At 43.8% G+C, this 8402-nt stretch overlaps 1 pseudogene; it reads left to right on the plus strand.

The window, feature by feature from the left end:
- The first annotated feature begins 1218 nt into the window (after positions 1-1218).
- Positions 1219-1372, plus strand: LOC115872223 (annotated as a pseudogene).
- Positions 1373-8402: the final 7030 nt, after the last annotated feature.

The raw sequence follows: 8402 nt of genomic DNA on the forward strand, positions 1-8402 counted from the left end.
ACACTCCCAGGAGGGAGATGATGACACTCCCAGGAGGGAGGTTACACTCCCAGGAGGGAGATGACAGCAATGGTCTCCAGGTACTTTAAGTGAGTGGAGAAAAAATCTGACAGAAACAGAGACAAATCAGAACCGATTATACAGTAAGTCAGGAATGCTCTTAAAAACCATTCTGACAAAATTAAGGAGAAGCAATCAATAATCCCACCATTCCAAATAGAAACGCAAAGAGCAAACAGCAGAATAGTAGAGCTGAGTAACACTGTGAAGGAGCAGAACATAAGGACCGAGAAGTGGAAACAGAAGCAGCGATCTCGAGGATAAATCTCGCGAGATGAAAATGCAAGGAGATCAAATCATAAAAATGACCAAAGGAGCTGAAGACAACTACGATTCACAGGACACTATCAAAAAACATATACACGTCATGCATATCCTAGAACAGAGAAAAGAAATATCAACTGCAGAGAAAGCAGTTGAGGATCAGACTTCCCGAAGTTCAAGAACACGATCCTGAGAGCAGCACAGGAAAGAGAGCAGTCGGGGAAGTTCAGCCTTTCCCTCAGAAACCGTGCAGGCAAGAAGGCAATGGATCGATGTTCCAAATCCTGAAAGAAAGAAAAAAACTGCCAATGAGAATCTTATATCCAGCAAAATTACTCCTCAAATATGAGGAGGAAACAAAATCATTTTCAGAGAAGGAAAACCAAAGGAATCGGTGAAAACCAGACCCCCTTTACAAAAAAAAACTAAAAGGAATTATTTGAGCAGAGAATCTCTAACAACAGAAAACAACGGAAGATTATTAGAAAATAAATTATTGTGGAGAAACTGTATTATTTAAGTGATACTCAAAGTGAAACAGAACTAAATGATGCAAAACATGGAACAGCAGATAATATTATTCTGTTTATGAGACATAGTATTATTGTTTGTTTGTTTGCTTTTATATTGTTTTAAAAAACTAGAGCGAACAGAATGGACCATAAATAGTCGAAAGGAGAAGATATTGAACTATTTGCAACAGACAACAAATGTTTTGAATTTGGGTAAAAACAAACAACCTTCAAAGAAAAAGTTAAAACCTCAACAAAACAAAAAAGAAGAAAAGCACATAAGCAATTAAGTAATAAGTTAAAAACAAAAAAGCAAAGATAGTATCAACAGGACAAGCAATAAACAAAAGGAATACAACACAAAAATGTATCATGAACATTGAAACCAGGGGAGACCCCATGATCACAGAGGTGGTTTTCCCAGGATGAGATGTGTCCATTGCCCTCAGGATGGGCTGACTCCTGAAACTTCCCCCAAAGTGGAGAACTTGGCCGCAGAATCTGTGGTAGCGGGGACTGCAATCGAGTGCTCCCCTGGGCGGGGGTGGGAGTAAAATGATGCCCACAAAACTGCATTTATCAACAACAACACTGAATTGACTCCACCAGTTAGAGGGACAAAGACGAGACGACTAGACAAGCAAACATGAACTTTTAATATGCTGCTTACAAAAAACACACCTTAGATAAAACAACAGATTACAAATAAAAGGATGAAAACAACAAAACAAAAAACCAAGTCAACGACAGCCCAAAGCAAGCAGGAGCAGCAATATGAATCTGTCACAGGACAGACATCAAAATACATGGTATAATGAGAGACAAAGTCACTAGATAATTATGAAGGCTTTCATCCAACAAGAACCCATAATTAATATGTGGATGAAACAAAAGACATCCAAAATACATAAATAAATCACATTATTACAGAAATGAAGAGACAAATAGATCATAATATGATAATACTAGGAGATTTTATACTAGGAAATACTACAGCACTTTGACCAAAGATTGATCAACTTAGAGAAAATCACATTGTCTCTACTGCTCACGGTACTTATTCCAGATTAGATCATATTTTAGGACACAAAGCAAGCATCAAAAACATGGAGACGCTACAAGCCATTTCTTAAGCTCACAATGCTGTAAAATTAACTCCAAAAAAAATCAACTACATGGACATTATTCAACACTTTACTTAAAAATCACTGAGTGATTGAAGAAATAAAGAACTCATTCAAAAGATTCCCTGAAACAAATGAGTATGAAAATACAACATATTAACATCTTTGGGAGACAGAGAAAGCTGAACATAGAGAGCAGTTTATAGTAACAGCTTCACACACCAAAAAGACAGAGAGAATTAAATATCTTAAAACCTCAGCTACAACAATTGAGAAAGGACTAGCAAAACAAACCCTGCAATACTAGAAGAAAAGAAATAAATAAGGATCAGAGCAGAAATAAGAGAATCAGAAAATTTTAAATCTTTAGAAAGAATCAACAAGAAAAGAGGTCGATAAGCAATGTAAGATATGACAAAATAATAATTTATGAATTATCAAGGGTTCATGAGGGAGGGGGAAAAAGAGCTGATGCCAAGGGTTTAAGTGGAGAGCAAATGTTTTGAGAATGATGAGGGCAGCGAATGTACAAATGTGCTTTATACAATGATGGATGTACGGTTTGTGATAAGAGTTGTATGAGCCCCCAGTAAAATGATTAAAAAGTGAAAAAAAGAAGAAGTTGATTCCTCAAAAAGATGATCAGAATTGATAACTGAGTTAGTTAATTGTGCCAGCCTGGCCGATAATCACATGTGGGGCTAATTGAAAGGCGGAGGGATAAATGGGTGGTGAAGCCTCGCCTTTCTAGTTCTCGGGTCTCTTGTTTTGTGATGGTTGCACCGGGTGCAGCTGCCTTAGCAGTTCCCTGCTTCTGCTTGCAAGATTGACTTCCTACAAGACATCCCCAAGGAGAAGCCACATGGACCTATCCCGATGCAGCCCTGGGTGCTGGAGCAGCCATGTGGAGACCCCTGCTAGTGCTGAGATGCTTGTTCGTTCACTGACTCAGCTTTCCTCCTGCAGTCGGCATCATTGCCTCTGTTTTGTGAGGGGGAGGACTTTGTGGACTGGGGTTGGGTTAATGGGTTAATGTTGGACTTGTGGGCTTGGGCAGCATTGGGTTGGGATGTTTTCGTGATGCACATTTTCTTTGCATAAAACTCTCTCTTATACGTGAGTTGCTGTGGATTTGTTTCTCCAAAGTACCTAGACTAATACAATAACCTAGCAAAGCAAGAGAAAGAGAAAAAGCAAATTCTGCAAATAAATGGAATGCGTGACATGACAACAAAACCGAGTAAGGTTAACAAATAATCACTGAGTATCATGAAAAATTGTACTCCACCAAATGTGGAACTCTAATGCATTACTTACCTGAATTACCACAGACTGGCATAGACAATCTCGACAAGCCGATAACGTGAGAAGAAATAGCTGTAGTCACTAAAAAAAAATCCCACAAGCTCCGAACATGAAATATTCCAAGACCAGATGATTTCAAAAATTGAGAGAAGACTTGTAAATGGACTTTTCAATTCCATATGAGCTTCTCACAATATGCAAATGGGCACTCTACTACCAAATTCATTTTATGAAGCAGTGATAACTTTGATGACTAAGTCAGGCAAAGGCATCACCAGAACTGAAAACCACAGACTAACTACTATCTCTGAGGAATATAGACACTAAGATTTTCAATAACATCCTAGCTAACGGAATTCAACAAAGCATCAAAAAAAAAAAATCAAGTGATATTCAAACCAAATATGCAAGGATGGCTTGATATTAGAAAAACAATCAATGTCATTCACCCCATAATCAAAATAAAGGAGAACCACATGATTATACCAAACAATGGAGAAAAGGCAGTTGATAAAATTTAACATCTATTCGTGATAAAGACACTCAATAAAATAAGACTAGAAGGGAAATTCCTCAACATAATAAAAGCCAGACAGGGTGGCCCTTTATCACTTTTACTTAATATCGTCCTGGAGGCTTTTGCCAGAGCTGTATCAAAAAGATATTAAAAGCATCCACATATGCACAGGAGAAACAAAACTCTCTTTATTTGCAGATGATATAATCCTATATATAGAAAGCCCCAAAGATTCAACAATTAAAAAATTGCTGGAATTAATTTAAAAAGTGGCAGTGTAGCAGGCTATAAGATCAACACACAGAAATCAGCTGGATTCTTGTATATTAAAGAAGATGACATAGAAAAAGATATTTAAAGAATAACACCATTTACAATATCTACACAGAGGATAAAATATTTAAGAATAAATCTTAGCAGAGAAACAAAAGACCTACTACAGGGGAAACTACAAAACTCTCCTTCAAGCAACCAAGAGAAACTTACACAAACGGGACAAGCTAGCTCGTTCTTGCTCAGAGTGCAAATGTCAATATTATCAAAAACACTTCACAAACTCAACACCATTTTGACCCAAATTCCACCATAATTCTACAAAGAAAGGGAAAAATGAATCATCAACTTTACACACAAAGGAAAGAAACCCAGGATAAATAAAACACTCTCAAAAATAAAAACAAAGTGGTAGGCCTTTGACTCCCAGACTTGAAAACCTGTTCTCTCGCCACGGTAATCAAAACAGCTCTGTACACGGCAGACACAAAGAAGGACTGAGGACACAGAAACGCAACCAACTGCCTGCAAACACCTGCTTTCTGCTAAAGAAGGACTGCAGCTCACTACGTGCGGACGAGGGGCCTTTTCAATAAGCGGTGCTGTAAAAATTAGATCTTCGCCTTCCCAGGAGAAAACAGGACCCAGACCTCACCCTGACGCCAGCTGCTCTCTGGCTCAGCACCGCAGACCGGCTCTCTCAGAGCTCTGGGTACCAAGGCTGAAGCTCCAGTGCAGGCGTCCTAACTCTGTCCCGGGCATCCTCCAGCGTTGGGGGTGGTGTGGGGGTGGGGAGACTTTACTCACAGGCTCTCTATTCCAGCCTCTGCCTCCATGGTCATGATGCTTGCTTCTCTTTAAACCTCCCTTTGTGTGTCTCTTACGAGGCGTTTGGGGAACCAGCAGTTAATCTAGATGATCTCCTCATCTCAAGATCCTGAACTTAATTCCATCTGCAAAGGTGCTTTCTCTAAATAAAGAAAGATTCCCAGCTTCTAGGGATTCGGATAAACCTCTGGGAGTCATTATCAGCCTATCACAGAAGGCATGCTTGCTGTCGAAATTAGAGAAGAGCCACATGATGGCCAGGCAGCCGTCTGGCTGATTGTAGCAGCACAACAGCCAGGCAATGACCGGGGAAAGACTCTTGTGCCAGTCCAGGTGGACACTCATATAAGAAAGAGCTTTATATGCAAGAGAAGTTGAATATTGAGAAAACATCCCAGCCCAGTTCAGATGAGGTCCATAAGTCCAATATTAGCCCATCTGTCTGAGACCAATCTATAATGTCCTCTTCAGACTCACAAAACACATGCAATGACACTGAATGCAGGAAGACCACGGTCCAGTGGGTGGGAAGACTTGTGGGTCCAGTGGCGTTGTAAGCATCTCAGCGCTGGCAGGGCTCTCAATGTGGTTTCTTCAGTTCCAGAGGTCTGGCTCCATCAGCCTCTCTCCATGTGTCTTCTCCACAGGGATGTCTCCCAGGGAGTGAGTCCAGAGAGAGAATGTCTCCCGCCTCCAGGGAGGAAGACAGGAGTTCCCAGAATCCTCAGGAGAAGGCCACGCCCACACAGAGACCTCCTTGGCTTTCTGGTTGACAGGCTAGACTCCACCCCTTCACTCTTAATCCTCAAAATGACAAACGATGGTATAACTACCACAATTTTCTTCTAACTTTAAGTGTATTGGATCCTTTAAGAAGACCGGTAGCTCATCGACCTTGTTCGTGAACGTGGAGAAGCTAAGGTGAGTGAAGAACGGTGGGAGAAAGAGCAGAGCGGATGGTTTGCAAGGGAAGCTCGGAGACAAAGGAAAGGCGTGTCAGGAAATATGCAAACACCTGGAGTGACAAACACCTGGGCAAACAAGCTCCCCCTTTCTCGAGCGCAAGGAACTGAGGCAAAGGCTCAAGTTGCGGTATGGAAGAATTTCATGGGCAAAATACTGAATGGTGCAGGGAGTATCAAAAAAAGATGGAAGGAATACGGGAAGTCATTGCACCAAAAAGAACTAATCTACATCCATCCGTTTCAAGAAGTGGTATAGGATCAAAGACTGGTGGCATTGTCGTCTAAACTTCACTGGAGACCGGAAAAAAGCAAGATGCCAGGAACGGACAGAACACCTAGTGCAATGCTTCCACAGAGTATCCAATGCTGGAAGCACTCACGCATCCCTGCTGAGAAATTCAGGACAACGGACTGGAATACATCCAGACCTGTGCCCATTCCAAGGAAAAGACGCACCAGAATAGCGCACACCGGTAACACTTTGCCGAAGATCATTTAAAAATGGCTGAAGCAATTTCTCACCAGGGCACTTCCAGGCATATAAGTTGGCTTCAGAGGATGTGGGGTGGATGATATTGCTGAGATCAGACGGCCCTTACTAGTTTTACTGACTCTGCAGAGGCGTCTCCGCGTGTGGGTTACAACCGACTGTGGCCAGCACTGAGAAGAACGGGACTTCAGCACACGTCACGGAGCTCAGGGAGCCTGCACATGGTCCACGAGAGTCGTTTGAACAGAATAAGAGGGTACTGGCTGGTTGAGAATCCGGGAACCTGTGTGTCAGAGATGCGTCCTCTCGACATACTTGTTCAGTCTACACGCCGAGCAAATAACCTGAGAACCGTATGAAGAAGAACCTGCGACATGCAGACCGCGCAACTTGATTGCTGAAAGGGAGGAGGGCTTGGAGCCCGGACTGAAGGAGATCGCAGACGACAGCCTTCTCAATGCGAAGAAAGTAAAACCCTCTTCACGTGACCCACCAACAGCAGCAAGGTCAATGGCGAGACGATTGGAGTCAGCGAGGATTTCATTTTACATGCATCCATAAACAATGCCCATGGAGACAGCAGTCAGGAGACCGGGCCCTATTGCAGTGGTAAATGTGCCGCCCAAGACCTCCTGAAAGTGTTCAAGAGCAAAGATGTCGCCTTGGAGAGCAGTGCATGCCTGGCCCAAGCCTGGTGCTATCATCTGTCTCATCACACAGGTGACCGGTGACCAGGGAAAAGGAGCCCGCAGAAGAAGGGGTTCCTTTGAATTGTGGTGTTGGCAACCAGCATCGAAAGTGCCACGGACTACCAGGAGAAAGAACAAAGAGGCCTTGGGGCAAGTACACCCAGAATGGTCCCAAGAAGCAAGGGTGGCCAGGCGTCACCTCACAGGCTTGGGACCCGCCCCTGGCGAAGGGCGCCATGCCTGGTGAAGTGGCAGGTGAGTGAAGGAGGAAGACCCTGGAGATGAACTGATGCTGTGGATGTGACAACGGGCCCCACAAAGACGGTGAGGCTAGGGCAGGCCTGGGCAGGCTCTCATTCTTTTGTACAGTGTCACTGTGAGTTGGAAGTCACTCCGTGCGTGACACCTCACAACAGCAGCGGCGCAAGGGGTCAAGGGTCAGGCTGCAAATGGAAAGGCTCAGGGCTTGAAAGAACCGGACGCTCCTCGGGGGACAGCTGGGGCGGTCTGCTTCTGTCAGGACGCACAGCCTTGGAAACCCTGCGGCAGTCCCGCCCCATCCTGCAGCCCCTCTGGGAGGCAGAATCAACTCAAAGGCTCCGAGAATTTATTCCTGGGATTTAGCAGGAGAGGGAATCACACTGAAGTGTTTTTTCCTCCAAGCCATGCACTGCTAAAACTAATCATGTAGGTGACATTAGGCTAGGCTGGGGAGTGTTTGGGCTCGGAAGGGCATAATTACAGGGTAAAAACTGTTTTGACTTAAAGCTGGGTGGGACTGAGATCATCACAGTCATGGAACTTTGGAGGGAGTCTCTACTTTACTTGGCCCGGGTCTACCCATCTTCCTAGAAAAATGCTCACTCAGTCCTCTTTAGCGTTTCCAGAGGATATTTGAGTAGAAAGGTCTTGTCCCCACCTGTTAGAGCTCTGGAAATGACGGGAAAGCGGGCAGGCTTCTTAGCAATCTTGGCAGAGCACGACACAGCTGAGCCAACAGCACCTTCCAAACACCCCCCTCTTTGAAGCAGAGATCTGGACTTTAAAAACAGGAACTGGAGTTATGAGTACAAAGTCAACTCGTGTGTTTACTTAGAGCATTCATTCCCTCTACGTTCCCCGGTGCTCACTGGTGTATCTTGATCCCCTTCTGATCGCGTTTGTCTGCATCCCTGGTGCAATCCCAGAGCACGTGTTTGCGCTCCTGCCGAACTTGCACGTGGATCCAGGGGCCGTTGTGCGAACAGAACAAGGGATTCTGTGTGGCTTAGAATCAGAAAAGGTGTGCGACAGGGTTGTGTCCTCTCACGATACTCATTCGGTCTGGATGCCGAGCAAATAGTTACAGAAGCTGGATGATATGAATGAAGAATGC

This window comes from Echinops telfairi, unplaced genomic scaffold, assembly GCF_000313985.2.
Source record: "Echinops telfairi isolate 266 unplaced genomic scaffold, ASM31398v2 ScPeMD7_3;HRSCAF=10, whole genome shotgun sequence".
NCBI lineage: Eukaryota > Metazoa > Chordata > Mammalia > Afrosoricida > Tenrecidae > Echinops > Echinops telfairi.